Below are 24,999 nucleotides of genomic sequence, written 5' to 3' on the forward strand. Positions count from 1 at the left end.
CAGCACTCCCTCAGTACTGACCCTCTGACAGTGCAGCACTCCTCAGTACTGACCCTCTGACAGTGCAGCACTCCCTCAGTACTGAACCTCTGACAGTGCAGCACTCCCTCAGTACTGACCCTCTGACAGTGCAGCACTCCCTCAGTCCTGACTATCTGACAGTGCAGCACTCCCTCAGTACTGACCCTCTGACAGTACTGCACTCCCTCAGTACTGACCCTCTGACAGTGCGGCACTCCATCATTACTGACCCTCTGACATTGCAGCACTGCCTCAGTACTGACCCTCTGACAGTGCGGCGCTCCCTCATTACTGACCCTCTGACAGTGCAGCACTCCCTCAGTTCTTACCATCTGAAAGTGCAGCACTCCCTCAGTACTGACCCTCTGACATTGCGGCACTCCCTCAGTACTGATCCTCTGACAGTGCAGCACTCATCAGTACTGAACATCTGACAGTGCAGCACTCCCTCAGTACTGACCCTCTGACAGTGCAGCACTCCCTCAGTACTGACCCTCTGACATTGCGGCACTCCCTCAGTACTGATCCTCTGACAGTGCAGCACTCCCTCAGCAATGACCCTCTGACAGTGCAGCACTCCCTCAGTACTGACGCTCCGACAGTACAGCACTCCCTCAGTACTGACCCTCTGACAGTTCAGCACTCCCTCAGTACTGACCCTCTGACAGTTCAGCACTCCCTCAGTACTGACCCTCTGACAGTGCAGCACTCCCTCAGTACTGACGCTCTGACAGTGCAGCATTCCCTCAGTAATGTCCCTCTGACAGTGCGGCACTCCCTCAGTACTGACCCTCCGACAGTGTGGCACTAGCTCAGCACTGACCCTCTGACAGTGCAGCAGTCCCTCATTACTGACCCTCTGACAGTGCAGCACTCCCTCAGTTCTGACACACTGACAGTGCAGCACTCCCTCAGTACTGACCCTCTGACATTGCGGCACTCGCTCAGTACTGACCCTCTGACAGTGCAGCACTCCCTCAGTACTGACCCTCTGACAGTGCTGCACTCCCTCAGTACTGACCCTGTGACGTTGCAGCCCTCCCTCAGTACTGACCCTCTGACAGTGCAGCACTCCCTCAGCACTGACCCTCCGACTGTGCGGCAGTCGCTCAGCACTGACCCTCCGACAGTTTTGCACTCCCTCAGCACTTACCCTCTGGCAGTGCGGCACTCCCTCAGTACTCATCCTCTGACACTGCGGCACTGCCTCAGTACTGACGCTCTGACAGTCCGGCACTCCCTCAGTACTGACCCTCTGACAGTGCGGCACTCCCTCAGTCCTGACGCACTGACAGTGCAGCTCTCTCTCAGAACTGACCCTTCCGACAGTGCGGCACTCCCTCAGCACTGACCCTCCGACAGTGTGGCACTCCCTCAGCACTTACCCTCTGACAGTGCGGCACTCCCTCAGTACTGACCCTCTGAAATTGCGGCACTCCCTCAGTACTGACCCTCTGACAGTGCGGCACTCCTTCAGTACTGACCCTGTGACAGTGCAGCACTCCCTCAGGACTGACCCTCTGATAGTGCAGAACTCCCTCAGTACTGACCCTCTGATAGTGCAGCACTCCCTCAGTACTGACCGTCTGATAGTGCAGCACTCCCTCAGTACTGACCCTCTGACAGTGCAGCACTCCCTCAGTACTGACCCTGTGACAGTGCAGCACTCCCTCAGTACTGACCCTCTGACAGTGCAGCACTCCTTCAGTACTGACCCTGTGACAGTGCAGCACTCCCTCAGTACTGACCCGCTGACAGTGCAGCACTCCCTCAGTGCTGACCCTCTGATAGTGCAGCACTCCCTCAGTACTGACCCTCTGACAGTGCAGCACTCCCTCTGTACTGACCCTCTGCCAGTGCGGCACTCCCTCAGTACTGACACTCTGACACTGCAGCATTCCCTCAGTACTGACCCTCTGACAGTGCAGCACTCCCTTAATACTGACCCTCTGACAGTGCAGCACTCCCTCAGTACTGACCTTCTGACAGTGCAGCACTCCCTCATTACTTACCCTCTGATAGTGCAACACTCCCTCAGTACTGACCCTCTGATAGTGCAGCACTCCCTCAGTACTGACCCTCTGACGGTGCAGCACTCATTCTGTACTGACCCTCTGACAGTGCGGCACTCCCTCAGTACTGACACTCTGACACTGCAGCACTTCCTCAGTACTGAAACTCTGACCCGGCAGCTTTCCCTCAGTACTGACCCTCTGACAGTGCAGCACTCCCTCAGTACTGATCCTCTGACAGTGCAGCACTCCCTCAGTACTGACCCTCTGATAGTGCAGCACACCCTCAGTACTGACCCTCTGACAGTGCAGCACTCCCTCAGTACTGACCCTCTGACAGTGCAGCACTCCCTCACTACTGACCCTCTGACAGTGCGGCACTCCCTCAGTACTGACTCTCTGACAGTGCTGCACTCCCTCAGCACTGACCCTCTGACAATGCATCACTCCCTCAGTACTGACCCTCTGACAGTGCAACACTCCCTCAGTACTGACCCTTTGACAGTGCAGCACTCCCTCAGTACTGACCCTCTGATAGTGCAACACTCCCTCTGTACTGACCCGCTGACAGTGCGGCACTCCCTCAGTACTGACACTCTGACAGTGCAGCACTTCCTCAGTACTGAACCTCTGACAATGCAACACTCACTCAGCACTGACCCTCTGACAGTGCAGCACTCCCTCAGTACTCACCCTCTGACAGTGCAGCACTCCCTCATTACTGACACTCTGACAGTGCAGCACTCCCTCAGTACTGACCCTCTGACAGTGCAGCACTCCCTCAGTACGTCCCTCTCTCAGTGCAGCACTCCCTCAGTACTGACCCTCTGACAGTGCGGCACTCCCTCAAAATTGACTCTCTGACAATGCAGCCCTCCCTCAGCACTGACCCTCTGACAGTGCTGCACTCCCCCAGTACTGACCCTCTGACAGTGGGGCACTCACTCAGTACTGACCCTCCGACAGTGCAGCGCTCCCTCAGCAGTGACCATCTGACAGTGCGGCACTCCCTCAGTACTGAACCTCTGACAGTGCAGCACTACCTCAGTACTGACCCTCTGACAGTGCAGCACTCCTCAGTACTGACCCTCTGAAACGGCGGCACTGTTTCACTACTGACCCTCTGACAGTGCGGCACTCCCTCAGCACTGACCCTCAGACAGTGCAGCACTCCCTCAGTACTGACCCTCCGACAGTGCGGCACTCCCTCAGCACTGACCCTCTGACAGTGCAGCAATCTCTCAGTAATGACCCTCTGACATTGCGGCACTCCCTCAGTACTGACCCTCCGACAGTGCGGCACTCGCTCAGCACTGATTCTCAGACAATGCAGCACTCCCTCAGTACTGAACCTCTGACAGTGCAGCACTCCCTCAGTAGTGACCCTCTGACAGTGCAGCACTCCCTCAGTACTGACCCTCTGATAGTGCAGCACTCCCTCAGTACTGACCCTCTGACGGTGCAGCACTCATTCTGTACTGACCCTCTGACAGTGCGGCACTCCCTCAGTACTGATCCTCTGACAGTGCAGCACTCCCTCAGTACTGACCCTCTGATAGTGCAGCACACCCTCAGTACTGACCCTCTGACAGTGCAGCACTCCCTCAGTACTGACCCTCTGACAGTGCAGCACTCCCTCACTACTGACCCTCTGACAGTGCGGCACTCCCTCAGTACTGACTCTCTGACAGTGCTGCACTCCCTCAGCACTGACCCTCTGACAATGCATCACTCCCTCAGTACTGACCCTCTGACAGTGCAACACTCCCTCAGTACTGACCCTTTGACAGTGCAGCACTCCCTCAGTACTGACCCTCTGATAGTGCAACACTCCCTCTGTACTGACCCGCTGACAGTGCGGCACTCCCTCAGTACTGACACTCTGACAGTGCAGCACTTCCTCAGTACTGAACCTCTGACAATGCAGCACTCACTCAGCACTGACCCTCTGACAGTGCAGCACTCCCTCAGTACTCACCCTCTGACAGTGCAGCACTCCCTCATTACTGACACTCTGACAGTGCAGCACTCCCTCAGTACTGACCCTCTGACAGTGCAGCACTCCCTCAGTACGTCCCTCTCTCAGTGCAGCACTCCCTCAGTACTGACCCTCTGACAGTGCGGCACTCCCTCAAAATTGACTCTCTGACAATGCAGCCCTCCCTCAGCACTGACCCTCTGACAGTGCTGCACTCCCCCAGTACTGACCCTCTGACAGTGTGGCACTCTCTCAGTACTGACCCTCCGACAGTGCAGCACTGCCTCAGCAGTGACCATCTGACAGTGCGGCACTCCCTCAGTACTGAACCTCTGACAGTGCAGCACTACCTCAGTACTGACCCTCTGACAGTGCAGCACTCCTCAGTACTGACCCTCTGAAACGGCGGCACTGTTTCACTACTGACCCTCTGACAGTGCACAATTCCCTCTGTACTGACCCTCTGACAGTGCAGCACTCCCTCAGGACTGACACTCTGACATTGCAGCACTCCCACAGTACTTAACCTCTGACAGTGCAGCACTCCCTCAGTACTGACGCTCCAACACTGCAGCTCTCCCTCAGTACTGACCCTCTGAAAGTGCGGCACTACCTCAGTACTGACCCTCCGACAGTGCAGCACTCCCTCAGTACTGAGCCTCTGACATTGCTGCACTCCCTCAGTACTGACCCTCTGACAGTGCAGCACTCCCTCAGTACTGACGCTCTGACAGTGCAGCACTCCCTCAGTACTGACCCCCTGACAGTGCGGCACTCCCTCAGTACTGACCCTCTGACGGTGCAGTACTCCCTCAGTACTGACCCTCTGACAGTGCAGCACTCCCTCAGTACTGACCCTCTGACAGTGAAGCACTCCCTCAGTACTGACCCTCTGACACTGCAGCACTCCCTCAGTACGGCCCCTCTGACAGTGCAGCACTCCCTCAGTACTGATCCTCTGACTGGGCAACACTCCCTCAGTACTGACCCTCTGACAGTGCAGCACTCCCTCAGTACTGACCCTCTGACAGTGCAGCACTCCCTCAGTACTGACTATCTGACAGGGCGGCACTCCCTCCATACCGACAATCTGACAGCGCAGCACTCCCTCAGTACTGACCCTCTGACAGTACTGCACTCCCTCAGTACTGACCCTCTGACAGTGCGGCACTTCCTCAGCAATGACCCTCTGACAGTGCAGCACTTTCTCAGTACTGACACTCCGACAATACAGCACTCCCTCTGTACTGACCCTCTGACAGTGCAGCACTCCCTCAGTACTGACCCTCTGAGAGTGCAGCACTCCCTCAGGACTGACCCTCTCACAGTGCGGTACTACCTCAGTACTGACCCTCTGACAGTGAGGCACTCCCTCAGTACTGACCCTCTGACAGTGCAGCATTCCCTCATTACTGACCCTCTGACAATGCGGCGCTCCCTCTGTACTGATCCTCTGACAGTGCAGCACTCCCTCAGTACTGACCCTCTGACAGTGCAGCACTCCCTCAGTACTGCCTCTCTGACAGTGCAGCACTCCCTCAGTACTCATCCTCTGACAGGGCAACACTCCCTCAGTACTGACCCTCTGACAGTGCAGCACTCCCTCAGTACTGACCCTCTGACAGTACAGCACTCCCTCAGAACTGACCCTCTGACAGTGCGGCACTCCCTCAGTACTGACCATCTGACAGTGCAGCACTCCCTCAGTCCTGACCATCTGACAGTGCAGCACTCCCTCAGTACTGACCCTCTGACAGTGCAGCACTCCTCAGTACTGACCCTCTGACAGTGCAGCACTCCCTCAGTACTGAACCTCTGACAGTGCAGCACTCCCTCAGTACTGACCCTCTGACAGTGCAGCACTCCCTCAGTCCTGACTATCTGACAGTGCAGCACTCCCTCAGTACTGACCCTCTGACAGTACTGCACTCCCTCAGTACTGACCCTCTGACAGTGCGGCACTCCATCATTACTGACCATCTGACATTGCAGCACTGCCTCAGTACTGACCCTCTGACAGTGCAGCACTCCCTCATTACTGACCCTCTGACTGTGCAGCACTCCCTCAGTTCTTACCCTCTGAAAGTGCAGCACTCCCTCAGTACTGACCCTCTGACATTGCGGCACTCCCTCTGTACTGACCCTCTGACAGTGCAGCACTCCCTCAGTACTGACCCTCTGACAGTGCGGCACTCCCTCAGTACTGATCCTCTGACAGTGCAGCACTCATCAGTACTGAACATCTGACAGTGCAGCACTCCCTCAGTACTGACCCTCTGACAGTGCAGCACTCCCTCAGTACTGACCCTCTGACATTTCGGCACTCCCTCAGTACTGATCCTCTGACAGTGCAGCACTCATCAGTACTGACCATCTGACAGTGCAGCACTCCCTCAGCAATGACCCTCTGACAGTGCAGCACTCCCTCAGTACTGACGCTCGGACAGTACAGCACTCCCTCAGTACTGACCCTCTGACAGTTCAGCACTCCCTCAGTACTGACCCTCTGACAGTTCAGCACTCCCTCAGTACTGACCCGCTGACAGTGCAGCACTCCCTCAGTACTGAACCTCTGACAGTGCAGCACTCCCTCAGTACTGACGCTCTGACAGTGCAGCATTCCCTCAATACTGACCATCTGAAAGTGCGGCACTCCCTCAGTACTGACCCTCTGACAATGCAGCACTCCCTCAGTACTGACCCTTCCGACAATGCGGCACTCCCTCAGCACTGACCCTTGACAGTGCAGCACTCCCTCAATACTGACACTCTGACAGTGCTGCACTCCCTCAGTACTGACCCTCTGACAGTGCTGCACTCCCTCAGTACTGACCCTCTGACAGTGCGGCACTCCCTCAATGCTGACCCTCTGACAGTGCAGCACTCCCTCAGTACTGACCCTATGACAGTGCAGCACTCCCTCAGTACTGACCCTCTGACAGTGCTGCACTCCCTCAGTACTGACCCTCTGACAGTGCGGCTCTCCCTAAATACTGACCCTCTGACAGTGCAGCACTCCCTTATTACTGACCCTCTGACAGTGCTGCACTCCCTCAGTACTGACCCTGTGACGTTGCAGCCCTCCCTCAATAATGACTCTCTGACAGTGCAGCACTCCCTCAGTACTGACCCTCTGACAGTGCAGCACTCCCTCATTACTGACCCTCTGACTCTGCAGCACTCCCTCAGTACTGACCATCCGACAGTGCAGCACGCCCTCAGTACTGACCCTACGACAGTGCAGCACTCCCTCAGTACCGACCTGCCGACAGTGCGTCACTCCCTCAGTACTGACCCTCTGACCGTTCGGCACTCCCTCAGTACTGACACTCTGACAGTGCTGCACTCCCTCAGTACTGACCCTCTGACAGTGCAGCACTCCCTCAGCAATGACCCCCTGACAGTGCGGCACTCCCTCAGTACTGACCCTCTGACAGTGCGGCACTCCCTCAGTACTGACCCTCTGACAGTGCAGCACTCCCTCAGTACTGACCCTCTGACAGTGCAGCACTCCCTCAGTACTGACTCTCTGACAGTGCAGCACTCCCTCAGCAATGACCCCCTGACAGTGCAGCACTCCCTCAGTACTGACCCTCTGACAGTGCAGCACTCCCTCAGTACTGACCCTCTGACAGTGCAGCACTCCCTCAGCAATGACCCTCTGACAGTGCAGCACTCCCTCAGTACTGACCCTCCGACAGTGCAGCACTCCCTCAGTACTGATCTTCTGACAGTGCAGCACTACCTCAGTACTGGCCCTCTGACAGTGCGGCACTCCCTCAGTAGTGACCATCTGACAGTGCGGCACTCCCTCAGCACTGACACTCTGACAGTGCATTACTCCCTCAATACTGACCATCTGACAGTGCGGCACTCCCTCAGTGCTGACCCTCTGACAGTGCGGCACTCCCTCAGCTCTGACCCTCTGACAGTGCAGCACTCCCTCAGTACTGACCCTCTGACAGTGCAGCACTCCCTCAATACTGACCATCTGACAGTGCGGCACTCCCGCAGTGCTGACCGTCTGACAGTGCGACACTCCCTCAGCACTGACCCTCTGACAGTGCAGCACTCCCTCAGTACTGACCCTCTGACAGTGCTGCACTCCCTCAGTACTGACCCTCTGACAGTGCAGCACTCCCTCAGTACTGACCCTCTGACAGTGCAGCACTCCCTCAGTACTGACCCTCTGACAGTGCTGCACTCCCTCAGTACTGACCCTCTGACAGTGCAGCACTCCCTCAGTACTGACCGTCTGACAGTGCAGCACTCCCTCAGTACTGACCCTCTGACAGTGCGGCACTCCCTCAGTGCTGACCGTCTGACTGTGCGACACTCCCTCAGTACAGACCCTCTGACAGTGCAGCACTCCCTCAGTACTGACCCTCTGACAGTGCAGTACTCCCTCAGTACTGATTCTCTGACAGTGCGGCACTCCCTCAGTTCTCACCTTCTGACAGTGCTGCACTCCCTCAGTCCTGGTGTTGGTGTCTCTGCTACTCTCTGTCCCTGACACTGATGGTTTGTGTGAGTGATGGGCTGTGTTGAAAGCTGCTGCAGTTGGAGATAGTGAGGAGTCCGGGTGAAGTTTCATTGATCAGTTTATTGTATTTTGGGACACAGGGTGATCTTATCCTGACCTGGGGGAGGCACAGGATCAGGAATTACACATCCCTAATTTGCCTTTTTGATCTCGATTTTACCAATCACGCTTGACCTGGACAATATGATGGTTTTTTCTGTAGTTATTTTCTTCTCTCCTTTCCATAATGTTCTAAATGGCCAAAAATACCCGGTCTTGTACTCAGCAGTGATGCATATGGATCGATCGTAGATTCCTATACAGCCCACTTCAGCGCAAATTTCAAAATCTGTTTTCCCACAGTGATCCACTTTGACACGAAGGCTCTTTCCACATTTGTTAATCAGTGTCAGTCGCTCCATCTCTCACAGCTTCCAGAATCCTCTTCAATCTCGACTCTCTGGGTCCCAGTCAGGAAACATATTTGGCAAAAGCGGGTCAAATCTGGGAGAGAGGGAGCAGAGCAAATTGGGAGAGAGTTATTGAATTGAAGATTGGCACAAGTACAGGAGAGACAGAAACAGAGACAGAAAGGTAGAGTTAGAGCACAGAGAGAAAAGGAGGGGGAGATACTAACACTGATTTCTTTCAGTTCCTCCCTCTCACTAACCCCTGTGTTCCCCAACATTTCTGGTATGTTATTAGTTTCTCCTTTGCGAAGACAGAACCAAAGTCTGTGTTTAGTTGGTCACCCATTTCTTTGTTCCCCATTATAAATTCCCCTGTTTCTGACTGTAAGGGACCTGCATTTGTCTTCACCAATCTTTATCTCTTCACATACCTATAGAAACTTTTACACTCAGTTTTTATGTTCCCTGCAAGCTTATTCACATAATCTATTTCCCCTTCGTAATCAATCCCTTGATCCTCCTTTACTGAATTCTAAACTGCTCCCAGTCCTCAGGTCTGTTTTTTTTTCTGGCCAATTTAAATGCCTCTTCCTTGGATCTTGGAAAGAGAGAGAACGAGACAGAAGGAGAGAGAGAGACAGAAAGACAGAAGGAGAAAGACAGAGGGAAATAAGAAGAGAGGGAGAGATAGAGAGAGTGAGAGTGACAGCGAGAGAGAGGTAGAGAGCGAGGCAGAGGGACAGAGACAGAGAGGGAGAAAGACAGAGACAGGGAAAGAGAGAGATTGAGTGAGAGAGAGAGACAGACAGAGAGAGACAGAGAGAGAGACAGAGAGAGAGAGAGAGACAGAGAGAGAGAGGAACAGAAAGAGAGAGACAGTGAGAGGGACTGAGACAGAGGGACAGAAACAGAGTGTGAGAAGCAGAGAGAGAGACAGAAAGTGAAAGAAGCAGAGACAGGGAGATAGAGAAAGAAGGGAGTGATATGGATGGAAAGAGAGGGAGAAAGACAGACAGGGAGAGACAGATAGAGAGAAAGAGAGAGACAGAGAGAGTGAGACAGACAGACAGAGACAGAGAGAGATGTGGGAGTGAGACAGAGAGTGAGAACGAGAGAGGGAAAGAGAGGATTGTAAGAGTGAGAGAGACAGAGAGTGGGAGACAGACGGTTAATGGGGTGGGTCTGGAGCCAGGACAGAGAGCAGAGCAAAATTCAGAGAGAGAGAGAGAGGTACAGGCAGGGAGACCGACATCCAAACAGAGACAGAAAAAGACAGACAGAGTGAGATAGACTGAGAGACTGATAAAGTGACAGATAGAGAGTGGCACAGAGAAGAAGAGGGGGAAAGTGAGGGGAGAGTGAGAGTGGGATACAGGAGAGAGACTGGGGAGAGAAACTGAGAGTGACGGGGAGAGAGCAAGGCTCAGAGATACAAAGAGAGAGAGAGAGAGAAAGGGACACAGAGATAGGGCAGAGAGAGAGAGAGAGGGCTCAGAGAGACAGAGAGAGCAGATAGAGAGAGAGAGACAGAGAGAGAGAGACAGAGAGAGAGAGAGACAGAGACAGAGAGAGAGACAGAGACAGAGAGAGACAGAGACAGAGAGAGAGAAAGAGAGAGAGACAGACAGAGAGAGACAGACAGAGAGAGACAGAGAGAGAGACAGAGAGAGAGACAGAGAGAGAGACACACACAAAGAAAAATAGAGATAGAGAGAGAGAGATGGACTGAGATAGATAGGGAGAGAAAGAGACAGAGAGAAAGAGAGACAGAGATAGACAGACAGAGAGAGAGAGGGACAATGAGAGAGAGAGAGGGAGGCAGAGAGGGAGACAGACAGAGAGAGAGAGACAGAGAGGCACAGAGGGGGGAGGCAGACAGACAGGCAGAGGTACAGGGATAGGGAGAGAGAGACAAAGCGAGACAGACCAAGAGAAGACAGAAGGAGACAGACAGATAGTTAGAGAGGGAGAGAGATTCAGAGAGAAGACAGAGAGAGAGAGACAGATAGAGAGAGAGAGAGACAGAGAGAGGGGGAGAGAGAGAGACAGAGAGAGGGGGAGAGAGAGAGACAGAGAGAGGGGGAGAGAGAGATACAGAGAGAGAGAGAAGACAGAGAGAGAGAGAGACAGAGAGAGGGGCAGAGAGAAAGAGACAGAGAGAGACAGATAGAGAGAGAGAGACAGAGAGAGGGGGAGAGAGAGAGAGACAGAGAGAGACAGAGAGAAAGAGAGAGAGACAGAGGGGAGATAGAGAGAGAGACAGAGAGAGGGGGAGATTGGTGGGGGAGAGACTCAGGGGGCTGCTGAGAGATTCCCCAACATCTCACTAAGAGACTTATTGACAACGTCGAGATTCCCGTCTGGTCTGAAAGTCTGGGGACTCTGGGTAAGGCTGCTCTTTATAAAGGATCCGGAGAGGAACTGATCCCACCCCCTGATTTTCATATTGGGAATTCACCGTCAGCTGGTTTAAGGGGAATTCTCAGTCAGTGAGTAGCCCGAGGCTCCGACTGGGAATGTTCTCTGTTTCCAATAAAGATCCAGAGAGTCAGGAACAGGGAGAGAATGAGACTGAACAGAAAACACACATCAGAGTGAACTAAAGGGAGGGAGAGAGAGAGAATCTGCAAACTGAAAGAGAGATAGACATGGAGCCCAGGGAGAATGAAGAGGGAATTAACACAGGGGAGAGTGTAGAGGGAGATTTACACTGTATCTAACCCCGTGCTGTACCTGTCCTGGGAGTGTTTGATGGGGACGGTGTAGAGGGAGATTTACTCTGTATCTAACCCCGTGCTGTACCTGTCCTGGGAGTGTTTGACGGGGACGGTGTAGAGGGAGATTTACTCTGTATCTAACCCCGTGCTGTACCTGTCCTGGGAGTGTTTGATGGAGACAGTGTAGAGGGAGATTTACTCTGTATCTAACCCCGTGCTGTACCTGTCCTGGGAGTGTTTGATGGGGACAATGTAGAGGGAGATTTACTCTGTATCTAACCCCGTGCTGTACCTGTCCTGGGAGTGTTTGATGGGGATGGTGTAGAGGGAGATTTACTCTGTATCTAACCCCGTGCTGTACCTGTCCTGGGAGTGTTTGATGGGGACGGTGTAGAGGGAGATTTACTCTGTATCTAACTCCGTGCTGTACCTGTCCTGGGAGTGTTTGATGGAGACAGTGTAGAGGGAGATTTACTCTGTATCTAACCCCGTGCTGTACCTGTCCTGGGAGTGTTTGATGGGGACAGTGTAGAGGGAGTTTTACTCTGTATCTAACCCCGTGCTGTACCTGTCCTGGGAATGTTTGATGGGGTCAGTGTAGAGGGAGATTTACTTTGTATCTAACCCCGTGCTGTACCTGTCCTGGGAGTGTTTGATGGGGACGGTGCAGAGGGAGGTTTACTCTGTATCTAACCCCGTGCTGTACCTGTCCTGGGAGTGTTTGATGGGGACGGTGTAGAGGGAGATTTACTCTGTATCTAACCCCGTGCTGTACCTGTCCTGGGAGTGTTTGATGGGGACAGTGTAGAGGGAGATTTACTCTGTATCTAACCCCGTGCTGTACCTGTCCTGGGAGTGTTTGATGGGGACGGTGTAGAGTGAGCTTTACTCTGTATCTAACCCCGTGCTGTACCTGTCCTCGGAGTTTTTGATGCGGACAGCGTAGAGCACCTTCTGAAGGAGTATCACAGTGTCAGAGGGTCAGTGCTGTGGGAGCGCTGCACTGTCAGAGGGTCAGTACTGAGGGTTTGCTGCACTGTCAGAGGGTCAGTACTGAGGGAGTGCTGCACTGTCAGAGGGTCAGTACTGAGGGAGTGCTGCACTGTCAGAGGGTCAGTACTGAGGGAGTGCCGCACTGTCACAGGGTCAGTACTGAGGGAGTGCCGCACTGTCAGATGGTCAGTACTGAGGGAGTGCCGCACTGTCACACGGTCAGTACTGAGGTAGTGCCGCACTGTCAGAGGGTCAGTACTGAGGGTTTGCTGCACTTTCGGAGGGTCAGTACTGAGGGAGTGCTGCATTGTGAGATGGTCAGTACTGAGGGAGTGCTGCACTGTCAGAGGGTCATTACTGAGGGAGTGCCGCACTGTCACAGGGTCAGTACTGAGGGAGTGCCGCACTGTCAGAGGGTCAGTACTGAGGGTTTGCTGCACTTTCGGAGGGTCAGTACTGAGGGAGTGCTGCATTGTGAGATGGTCAGTACTGAGGGGGTGCTGCACTGTCAGAGGGTCATTACTGAGGGAGTGCCGCACTGTCAGAGGGTCAGTACTGAGGGAGTGCTGCACTCTCAGAGGGTCAGTACTGAGGGAGTGCTGCACTGTCAGAGGTTAAGTACTGAGGGAGTGATGCACTGTCGGAAGTTCAATACTGAGGGAGTGCCGCACTGTCAGAGGGTTAGTACTGAGGGAGTGCTGCCCTGTCAGAGGGTCAGTACTGAGGGAGTGCTGCACTGTCAGAGGGTCAGTACTGAGGGAGTGCTGCACTGTCAGAGATTTGTTACTGTTAGGATATTGAAGGTTCTAATGGCCGTTCTGACTGAGTCACAAAGGAATTTTTGGCCAAGCTATCACAACGATTTCGACTTGTATTTATATAACAAGAACTTTGTCCGTGTGGTGTAGGTACACCCACGGCGCTGTTAGGGAGGGAGTTCCAGGAGTTTGTCCGTGTGGTGTAGGTACACCCACGGCGCTGTTAGGGAGGGAGTTCCAGGATTTTTTCCGTGTGGTGTAGGTACACCCACACCGCTGTTAGGGAGGGAGTTCCAGGAGTTTGTCCGTGTGGTGTAGGTACACCCACGGCGCTGTTAGGGAGGGAGTTCCAGGATTTTGTCCGTGTGGTGTAGGTACACCCACGGCGCTGTTAGGGAGGGAGTACCAGGATTTTGTCCGTGTGGTGTAGGTACACCCACGGTGCTGTTAGGGAGGGAGTTCCAGGATTTTGTCCGTGTGGTGTAGGTACACCCACGGCGCTGTTAGGGAGGGAGTTCCAGGATTTTGTCCGTGTGGTGTAGGTACACCCACGGCGCTGTTAGGGAGGGAGTTCCAGGATTTTTTCCGTGTGGTGTAGGTAGTCCCACGGCGCTGTTAGGGAGGTAGTTCCAGGATTTTATCCGTGTGTTGTAGGTACACCCACGGCGCTGTTAGGGAGGGAGTTCCAGGATTTTGTCCGTGTGGTGTAGGTACACCCACGGCGCTGTTAGGGAGGGAGTTCCAGGATTTTGTCCGTGTGGTGTAGGTACACCCACGGCGCTGTTAGGGAGGGAGTTCCAGGATTTTTTCCGTGTGGTGTAGGTAGTCCCACGGCGCTGTTAGGGAGGTAGTTCCAGGATTTTATCCGTGTGGTGTAGGTACACCCACGGCGCTGTTAGGGAAGGAGTTCCAGGATTTTAACCCAGCGACAGTGAAGGAACGGCCAATATATTTCCAAGTCAAGATTGTGAGTGACTTGAAGGGGAACTTCCAGGTGGGGGTGTTCCCATGTGTCTGCTGCCCTTGTCCTTCTAGATGGTAGTGGTCGTGGGTTTGGAAGATGCTGTCGAAGGAGCCTTGGTGAATTCCTGCAGTGCATCTTTAGTCCTGTTTATTGTGTGGGGGGTGGGTTGAGTCTTGTTTATTGTGGGGGGTGTTGAGCCCCAGGTGCTGGGGGGATCTGTGGGTCCCTGTTTTATTGTGGGGGGGGGGAAATGTGGGCTTCAGTCAGTTTGACTGTCCATATAGGTGGAGCCTCCAAGATCCCTTTCTTACCCCACTGCTATTTTGAAGCTTTGTTTAGAGTTAATTTCAACATTATAGGATTATCGATACATACCTTTATACGTGTGTTTGTTTGTGTGCAAGGAAGCATTTGTATGTGAGTTTTAACATGTTTTTGTCCCTAAATTGTCATTTGTGTGTATAGTTCAGCACTTTATAGTCAAAAGCGTCATATTGAATTACAAGAAAAGTTTACTCATATGTTCCAAAGTTTTGACTATAAGGTTTGAGATGAGATTTCTGGCAAAAATCGCAGTTTGAAGGTATCATAAAGATAAAACAGGGTTTGCCTTTGAGATGAACCAACCCTTGTACCAGCACGTTGCAGCCTAGTAGGGAGTAACCCTCATATCATCAGCTCCCAGGATGACTGGGATTGATACACACTGGTTCCTGTTGGAAAATTCTGAGGGGAAATGAATTACCTGAAATTCAAAAGGATACCTGGAAAACCAGAAGACATAATCACACGGTCTAGGTGGTTCCAATGGATAAAAAGGGGTTTCTTTTGAAGAGATGAATTAAATATTGAAGGAAATCTGCATCCCGACAGCACTGGAATTTGAATTTGGGACTTTGAGATGTAAATTGCAGGGTCATTTAACAGGTTACTTTGAATAACAAGGATGTTATTCAGAGATAAGGAATTTGTCGATAAACATATGGAATTCTCATCTGGATACACATGAAGCAGAGTTTTAGTTTTGGTAGCGTGAATTACAGCTCTTAGAAAGTTTAAAAATTTGAGGATTGGTCCTTGACCAAGTTCTCAAAAGGGATTTCTTTTATTTTAAAGGGCTTTTGACAGCAATTGGCACCAATTCAAATACTGCAAGCACTGGTGTTTGTAACGTCTGTTCCCAAAATATGAAGCCAAGCTCAAGACCTTGGCAAAGTTTGGCAGAAATCCAATCTTTGGCCGAGTTGATGAATCTGGGGTAATGCTAGAAAAAGGTCTGACATAACTTTAGTGGGTGACTTTTGAGGCATAAGATGTTGTTTGAGAACTAGATAAGGCAGCAAAACATGTCAATGCCTGAATTCTGCTTTTAAACTGTTATGAGAATACTTTATTGGACAGTAAAGTCTCTGCAGACAACCTGAAGGAGATAAGATGGTAGCTACTGCGTGTGTAAAATGGTATGAGGAAAGGATTAAGGGTAGGAGAAAGAGGACACCATGATGTACAAACTGCTTTAAGGGAAGTGAATTTGATAATCTGGCCATCCACTGAGGTATTGGAACCACACGGTGGGAGATAAGCAAAGATCTGGAGGCAGAGATCCCCGTTGACGTGGAATAGTTAATACAGCCTAGAGAGCAAGGAAACATTTTAAACAACCAAGATAATAGAGAAACTGACCTCAAGAAAATCTTAGGATGACTCCTGTCAGTGTTACAGACCCACTTGTCACACCACCAGAATTCCATAAAACGCGCTAGAAGCCAACTGAAGAGGATAGACAATGACTATGAATTTCGACTCGTTCTGGGAATTAGATCAAAAGCACAGGCCAAGTTAAAAAGGAGTATACTGGGAGACATCAGAGGGCTACTTGGGAATGCCAATTCCAGGCTTAATTCTTGTCGGATCTGTGACTTAAATGATGATGGCTGCAATACCTCTGCCCGAGGGTTGAACTACAGTGCGCGTGGGACAGGATATACCCTGACCCCTGGGGAGCTACAAGGAGAGGGTCTGCTACAGATCCTTAGGCTGACGGGATTATAGACCCAGCCGAGTCGCGAGTCCACAGGGAGAGCACGTGAAATGCCAGCGCGAGATCCAACCGATGGGGTCAAATCTGACAAGGAGGATATCAGGTTTGGGGACAATTCCTGAACACACACGTTCGAGTCAGTTTACCAACGAAACCTCACAGGTTTACACAAGGAGCGGCAGCGATTGGTGATTACACAACAAGCCGGTGAACAAGAGGCTGAGATAAGCCAAGTAACCGCTGAGCTAAAGCCAGCACCCAACGTTACACAACCTCAAGGCGGAGGAGAGCCCAGAGTTATAAAACTCATCACACCCATTCCTCAAGAACATCATCCAAACCGGTGTTTCCTGAACTGCTATTGGTTCGAGTCCCTAGGAGTAGATAAAGCGGGGTGGGGGGGGGGGGGGGGGGGTGGTGGTGGGGAATGTTATCCGCGTAGGGCTATGTGGATATATATCCTAAAATACTGATGAGTACCAGAGACTTGTTCAGAATCAAGAAATTACATTGTGAGCTCATGCCAAACGCTGGCATGAACACCAGCAAAGTTACATTCACCGCTTTACTGATTCAGGAAGCATTTCAGGTGATTCAGGTATCCTCAACACAATGGTGCTTCAGGACCAGTGAGGCTGAGTTCCTTTATGGGGACTTACTTTGCGCCAGCAACCCGAGTTTCTGCCTACAGGTGACCGATCCTTTTACTACAGGAGAGGCTTCCATTTGTCAGCAGGAAGCACAGGATTCTTGTTCAGACCCTTGGTGGGATGACAGCTTGTTCGCTGATGAAACTCCTGTCAGAATAGCACACTCAGCCATGCAGGGAGCCACAAGAACGGCTCGATCGAATGTAGAAGCTTCTAGAGAGCACATCACAAGGGGGGCGGGGAGGGTGCGTGTTCAACAGGATCTAGCCACCCAATCGGGCAGGAGTTTAGCCCAATCAGCTCCTTCCTATGCTACGGCCGGAATATCGATGAATGGGTGGGAGATGGTCAGAATGGGTAAGACGATAGTCCCAGGAATGATGCTCTGATGGGCTACGTGACTCTTCTGCTACCAACATAAAACCCGGAAAGGGCCTCTCCAGGCACGGACAGCAACAAACCAAAGGAACTCATCAGCTCGCCGACCTATTCATACTCCGAGGGAGAAGACAAGGGAAGGGAAGGTTGTGGTTTAGGATTCCTCTGGCAGTCCGGATAACTGGCCACCCAAAGGACCAGGAGAGGAATTCTCAACTCGGGATGTGGACCAGTTTGGGCTTTGCCAAGGGCCAAAAGAGGGGGAGGGTCAGGGGGAAATTAAAAATGCTAACAGAGAACACTCACAATTTACTGAAAACCCCTAAACTCTCCAGGCAGACATGGTTGCTAAACATATTCGAAGATGACCAGACGAACATTGCGCAGCTTTGAGAGTCAGGTTGAAGACACCAGGAGGATATAAATTTGTTTAGGTGTACTCCCCTCTCACATCGGGAAGGGGGCAGATAGTTTTAGCGCAGATATGGGAAGACGGACAATGGACAGAGGGGGCTTGGATGAAACACCGACAGTCTTGGGTTGTGAGAACCAAGGTCTTTGTGCACGTGTTTTAATTTCGATTGGATAATATAATTACGTAGACAGCCCTGTAGAATCCTTGGTTAGCAGAATCGCGTGTTTATGTACTCAACTGGATAGAGTTAGCGTGGGACCGGTGTGTCGGTGACCGAGTGGATACATTCGAATGTACTCAAATGTATAGTGATCAGGAAAAGTACAAAAGTAATGAACTGAAATCAATCTGGGAGATGGGTCTTCATTCTGAGGAATGATTGCGGCTCCCTGGCCTATACATGAATTACACTGGGAAAGGAACCTGAGTCCCTCTGGAGGCTGTGTGAACGGGAATTGTAGATTCTCCTCTTCAACTGGCCTATGTCATAGTTGCTGGATTGAAAGGAATACCCTCTTCCCTCCCTATCTCTGTAACCTCCTCCAGCCCCTAAACCCCTCCCTATCTCTGTAACCTTCTCCAGCCCCTAAACCCCTCCCTATCTCTGTAACCTCCTCCAGCCCCTAAACCCCTCCCTATCTCTGTAACCTTCTCCAGCCCCTAAACCCCTCCCTATCTCTGTCACCTCCTCCAGCCCCTAAACCCCTCCCTATCTCTGTAACCTCCTCCAGCCCCTAAACCCCTCCCTATCTCTGTAACCTCCTCCAGCCCCTAAACCCCTCCCTATCTCTGTAACCTTCTCCAGCCCCTAAACCCCTCCCTACCTCTGTAACCTCCTCCAGCCCCTAAACCCCTCCCTATCTCTGTCACCTCCTCCAGCCCCTAAACCCCTCCCTATCTCTGTAACCTTCTCCAGCCCCTAAACCCCTCCCTATCTCTGTCACCTCCTCCAGCCCCTAAACCCCTCCCTATCTCTGTAACCTCCTCCAGCCCCTAAACCCCTCCCTATCTCTGTAACCTCCTCCAGCCCCTAAACCCCTCCCTATCTCTGTAACCTTTTCCAGCCCCTAAACCCCTCCCTATCTCTGTAACCTCCTCCAGCCCCTAAACCCCTCCCTATCTCTGTAACCTCCTCCAGCCCGTACAATTCTCATCCTCCTTCTGAAATCCCTCCATCACCCCCTCCCTCCCTATCTCTGTAACCTCCTCCAGCCCCTACAATTCTCATCCTCCTTCTGAAATCCCTCCATCACCCCCTCCCTCCCTATCTCTGTAACCTCCTCCAGCCCCTACAATTCTCATCCTCCTTCTGAAATCCCTCCCTCACCGCCTCCCTCCCTATCTCTGTAACCTCTTACAATTCTCCTCCTCCTCTTCAAATCTATCCCTCACCCCCTCCCTCCCTATCTCTGTAACCTCCTCCAGCCCCTACAATTCTCATCCTCCTGTTCAAATCCCTCCCTCACTCCCTCCCTCCCTATCTCTGTAACCTCCTCCAGCGCCTACAATTCTCATCCTCCTGTTCAAATCCCTCCCTCACTCCCTCCCTCCCTATCTCTGTAACCTCCTCCAGCGCCTACAATTCTCATCCTCCTGTTCAAATCCCTCCCTCACCCACTCTCTCCCTATCTCTGTAACCTCCTCCAGCCCCTACAATTCTCATCCTCCTGTTCAAATCACTTCCTCAAACCCTCCCTCCCTATCTCTGTAACCTCCTCCAGCCCCTACAATTCTCATCCTCCTGTTCAAATCCCTCACTCACCCCTTCCCTCCCTATCTCTGTAACCTCCTCCAGCCCCTACAATTCTCATCCTCCTGTTCAAATCCCTCAGTACTGAACATCTGAAAGTACAGCTTTGATTTTCTCCGTGTGGTGTAGGTACACCCGCGGTGCTGTTAGGGAGGGAGTTCCAGGATTTTGTCCGTGTGGTGTAGGTACACCCACGGCGCTGTTAGGGAGGGAATTCCAGGATTTTGTCCGTGTGGTGTAGGTACACACACGGCGCTGTTAGGGAGGGAGTTCCAGGATTTTGTCCGTGTGGTGTAGGTACACCCACGGCGCTGTTAGGGAGGGAGTTCCAGGAATTTGTCCGTGTGGTGTAGGTACACCCACGGCGCTGTTAGGGAGGGAGTTCCAAGATTTTGTCCATGTGGTGTAGGTACACCCACGGTGCTGTAAGGGAGTTCCAGGATTTTGTCCGTGTGGTGTAGGTACACCCACGGTGCTGTAAGGGAGTTCCAGGATTTTGTCCGTGTGGTGTAGGTACACCCACGGCGCTGTTAGGGAGGGAGTTCCAAGATTTTGTCCATGTGGTGTAGGTACACACACGGCGCTGTTAGGGAGGGAGTTCCAGGATTTTGTCCCGTGTGGTGTAGGTACACCCACGGCGCTGTTAGGGAGGGAGTTCCAGGAATTTGTCCGTGTGGTGTAGGTACACCCACGGCGCTGTAAGGGAGTTCCAGGATTTTGTCCGTGTGGTGTAGGTACACCCACGGCGCTGTAAGGGAGTTCCAGGATTTTGTCCGTGTGGTGTAGGTACACCCACGGCGCTGTTAGGGAGGGAGTTCCAGGGTTTTGTCCGTGTGGTGTAGGTACACCCACGGCGCTGTTAGGGATGGAGTTGCAGGATTTTGTCCGTGTGGTGTAGGTACACCCACGGCGCTGTTAGGGAGGGAGTTCCAGGATTTTGTCCGAGTGGTGTAGGTACACCCACGGCGCTGTTAGGGAGGGAGTTCCAGGATTTTGTCCTTGTGGTGTAGGTACACCCACGGCGCTGTTAGGGAGGGAGTTCCAGGATTTTGTCCGTGTGGTGTAGGTACACCCATCGTGCTGTTAGGGAGGGAGTTCCGGGATTTTGACCCAGCGACAGTGAAGGAACAGCCGATATATTTCCAAGTCAGGATGGTGAGTGGCTCGGAGGGGAACTTCCAGGTGGGGGTGTTCCCATGTATCTGCTGCCCTTGTCCTTCTAGATGGTGGTGGTCGTGGGTTTGGAAGGTGCTGTCGAAGGAGCCTTGGTGAGTTGCTGCAGTGCATCTTGTAGATGGTACACACGCTGCTGCTACTGTGCGTCGGTGGTGGTGGAGGGAGAGCACCCAAGATGCCCAGACACTGTGGTACGAGGGTCAGCAGCGTGTAGATGAGTTTAATCTTCTCCGTAGTGACGCTGATGGTGGTCATTCCTGCAGAGCAATGAGTCACTGGAAAATCAATGGACCAAGGTTTAGCCCCTGACAACGAGAGGATTTCCTCATGACACTCCTTCCCACAGCTCGTCCGGACTGGGAGAGATGGAGATGTCAGAGGAGTGGCCGCCATTATCTACCCAACCCACCTCTCAGCTCCGAACAGGGACTGTTGGAATCGGTCTGCATGCTTTACCACATCCATTTAACATCAGAAAGGTAGCAATCGCCTTCAAACCCCACTCCCCACAGCTCCTCCTCGAGCCTGTTACACAGGAACAGGAGGAGGCCATTCAGCCCCTTCTCGAGCCTGTTACACAGGAACAGGAGGATCCCATTCAGCCCCTTCTCGAGTCTGTTACACAGGAACAGGAGGATCCCATTCAGCCCCTTCTCGAGCCTGTTACACAGGAACAGGAGGATCCCATTCAGCCCCTTCTCGAGCCTGTTACACAGGAACAGGAGGATCCCATTCAGCCCCTTCTCGAGTCTGTTACACAGGAACAGGAGGAGGCCATTCAGCCCCTTCTCGAGCCTGTTACACAGGAACAGGAGGAGGCCATTCAGCCCCTTCTCGAGCCTGTTACACAGGAACAGGAGGAGGCCATTCAGCCCCTTCTCGAGCCTGTTACACAGGAACAGGAGGAGGCCATTCAGCCCCTCGAGCCTGTTACACAGGAACAGGAGGATCCCATTCAGCCCCTTCTCGAGCCTGTTACACAGGAACAGGAGGATCCCATTCAGCCCCTCGAGCCTGTTACACAGGAACAGGAGGATCCCATTCAGCCCCTTCTCGAGCCTGTTACACAGGAACAGGAGGAGGCCATTCAGCCCCTTCTCGAGCCTGTTACACAGGAACAGGAGGATCCCATTCAGCCCCTTCTCGAGCCTGTTACACAGGAACAGGAGGAGGCCATTCAGCCCCTTCTCGAGCCTGTTACACAGGAACAGGAGGATCCCATTCAGCCCCTCGAGCCTGTTACACAGGAACAGGAGGATCCCATTCAGCCCCTTCTCGAGTCTGTTACACAGGAACAGGAGGAGGCCATTCAGCCCCTTCTCGAGCCTGTTACACAGGAACAGGAGGATCCCATTCAGCCCCTTCTCGAGCCTGTTACACAGGAACAGGAGGAGGCCATTCAGCCCCTTCTCGAGCCTGTTACACAGGAACAGGAGGATCCCATTCAGCCCCTCGAGCCTGTTACACAGGAACAGGAGGAGGCCATTCAGCCCCTTCTCGAGTCTGTTACACAGGAACAGGAGGAGGCCATTCAGCCCCTTCTCGAGCCTGTTACACAGGAACAGGAGGATCCCATTCAGCCCCTTCTCGAGCCTGTTACACAGGAACAGGAGGAGGCCCATTCAGCCCCTCGAGCCTGTTACACAGGAACAGGAGGATCCCATTCAGCCCCTTCTCGAGCCTGTTACACAGGAACAGGAGGATCCCATTCAGCTCCTTCTCGAGCCTGTTACACAGGAACAGGAGGATCCCATTCAGCCCCTTCTCGAGTCTGTTACACAGGAACAGGAGGAAGCCATCCAGCCACTTCTCGAGCCTGTTACACAGGAACAGGAGGATCCCATTCAGCCCCTTCTCGAGCCTGTTACACAGGAACAGGAGGAGGCCCATTCAGCCCCTCGAGCCTGTTACACAGGAACAGGAGGATCCCATTCAGCCCCTTCTCGAGCCTGTTACACAGGAACAGGAGGAGGCCATTCAGCCCCTTCTCGAGCCTGTTACACTGGAACAGGAGGAGGGCCATTCAGCCCCTTCTCGAGCCTGTTACACAGGAACAGGAGGATCCCATTCAGCCGCTTCTCGAGCCTGTTACACAGGAACAGGAGGATCCCATTCAGCCCCTTCTCGAGCCTGTTACACAGGAACCGGAGGATCCCATTCAGCCCCTTCTCGAGCCTGTTACACAGGAACAGGAGGAGGCCCCATTCAGCCCCTTCTCGAGCCTGTTACACAGGAACAGGAGGAGGCCATTCAGCCCCTTCTCGAGCCTGTTACACAGGAACAGGAGGATCCCATTCAGCCCCTTCTCGAGCCTGTTACACAGGAACAGGAGGATCCCATTCAGCCCCTCGAGCCTGTTACACAGGAACAGGAGGATCCCATTCAGCCCCTCGAGCCTGTTACACAGGAACAGGAGGATCCCATTCAGCCCCTTCTCGAGCCTGTTACACAGGAACAGGAGGATCCCATTCAGCCCCTTCTCGAGCCTGTTACACAGGAACAGGAGGATCCCATTCAGCCCCTCGAGCCTGTTACACAGGAACAGGAGGATCCCATTCAGCCCCTCGAGCTTGTTACACAGGAACAGGAGGAGGCCCATTCAGCCCCTTCTCTAGCCTGTTACACAGGAACAGGAGGATCCCATTCAGCCCCCCTCGAGCCTGTTACACAGGAACAGGAGGATCTCATTCAGCCCCTTCTCGAGCCTGTTACACAGGAACAGGAGGATCCCATTCAGCCCCTCGAGCCTGTTACACAGGAACAGGAGGATCCCATTCAGCCCCTTCTCGAGCCTGTTACACAGGAACAGGAGGATCCCATTCAGCCCCTTCTCGAGCCTGTTACACAGGAACAGGAGGATCCCATTCAGCCCCTTCTCGAGCCTGTTACACAGGAACAGGAGGATCCCATTCAGCCCCTTCTCGAGCCTGTTACACAGGAACAGGAGGATCCCATTCAGCCCCTCGAGCCTGTTACACAGGAACAGGAGGAGCCCATTCAGCCCCTCGAGCCTGTTACACAGGAACAGGAGGATCCCATTCAGCCCCTTCTCGAGCCTGTTACACAGGAACAGGAGGATCCCATTCAGCCCCTTCTCGAGCCTGTTACACAGGAACAGGAGGATCCCATTCAGCCCCTTCTCGAGCCTGTTACACAGGAACAGGAGGATCCCATTCAGCCCCTTCTCGAGCCTGTTACACAGGAGCAGGAGGATCCCATTCAGCCCCTCGAGCCTGTTACACAGGAACAGGAGGATCCCATTCAGTCCCTTCTCGAGCCTGTTACACAGGAACAGGAGGATCCCATTCAGCCCCTCGAGCCTGTTACACAGGAACAGGAGGATCCCATTCAGCCCCTCGAGCCTGTTACACAGGAACAGGAGGAGGCCATTCAGCCCCCTCCTCGAGCCTGTTACACAGGAACAGGAGGATCCCATTCAGCCCCTCGAGCCTGTTACACAGGAACAGGAGGATCCCATTCAGCCCCTTCTCGAGCCTGTTACACAGGAACAGGAGGATCCCATTCAGCCCCTTCTCGAGCCTGTTACACAGGAACAGGAGGATCCCATTCAGCCCCTCGAGCCTGTTACACAGGAACAGGAGGATCCCATTCAGCCCCTTCTCGAGCCAGTTACACAGGAACAGGAGGATCCCATTCAGCCCCTTCTCGAGCCAGTTACACAGGAACAGGAGGATCCCATTCAGCCCCTTCTCGAGCCTGTTACACAGGAACAGGAGGAGGCCCATTCAGCCCCTTCTCGAGCCTGTTACACAGGAACAGGAGGATCCCATTCAGCCCCTCGAGCCTGTTACACAGGAACAGGAGGATCCCATTCAGCCCCTCCTCGAGCCTGTTACACAGGAACAGGAGGAGGCCATTCAGCCCCTTCTCGAGCCTGTTACACAGGAACAGGAGGATCCCATTCAGCCCCTTCTCGAGTCTGTTAAACAGGAACAGGAGGAGGCCATTCAGCCCCTTCTCGAGCCTGTTACATAGGAACAGGAGGATCCCATTCAGCCCCTTCTCGAGCCTGTTACACAGGAACAGGAGAGGCCCATTCAGCCCCTTCTCGAGTCAGTTACACAGGAACAGGAGAGGCCCATTCAGCCCCTTCTTGAGCCTGTTACACAGGAACAGGAGGATCCCATTCAGCCCCTCGAGCCTGTTACACAGGAACAGGAGGATCCCATTCAGCCCCTCGAGCCTGTTACACA

The 24,999-nt window shown here is 53.1% G+C and overlaps 1 long non-coding RNA gene across 1 annotated transcript; it reads right to left on the bottom strand.

Annotated features, from left to right (window-relative positions):
- Positions 1-8,594: 8,594 nt before the first annotated feature.
- Positions 8,595-16,225, bottom strand: LOC121273405. Its single transcript, XR_005942016.1, has 2 exons — positions 16,059-16,225; positions 8,595-9,037 (listed from the first exon to the last, which is right to left on the bottom strand). It is a non-coding gene; the product is annotated as an uncharacterized LOC121273405 (long non-coding RNA).
- Positions 16,226-24,999: the final 8,774 nt, after the last annotated feature.

The sequence above is a fragment of the Carcharodon carcharias genome, assembly GCF_017639515.1.
Source record: "Carcharodon carcharias isolate sCarCar2 chromosome 9 unlocalized genomic scaffold, sCarCar2.pri SUPER_9_unloc_1, whole genome shotgun sequence".
Lineage (NCBI taxonomy): Eukaryota > Metazoa > Chordata > Chondrichthyes > Lamniformes > Lamnidae > Carcharodon > Carcharodon carcharias.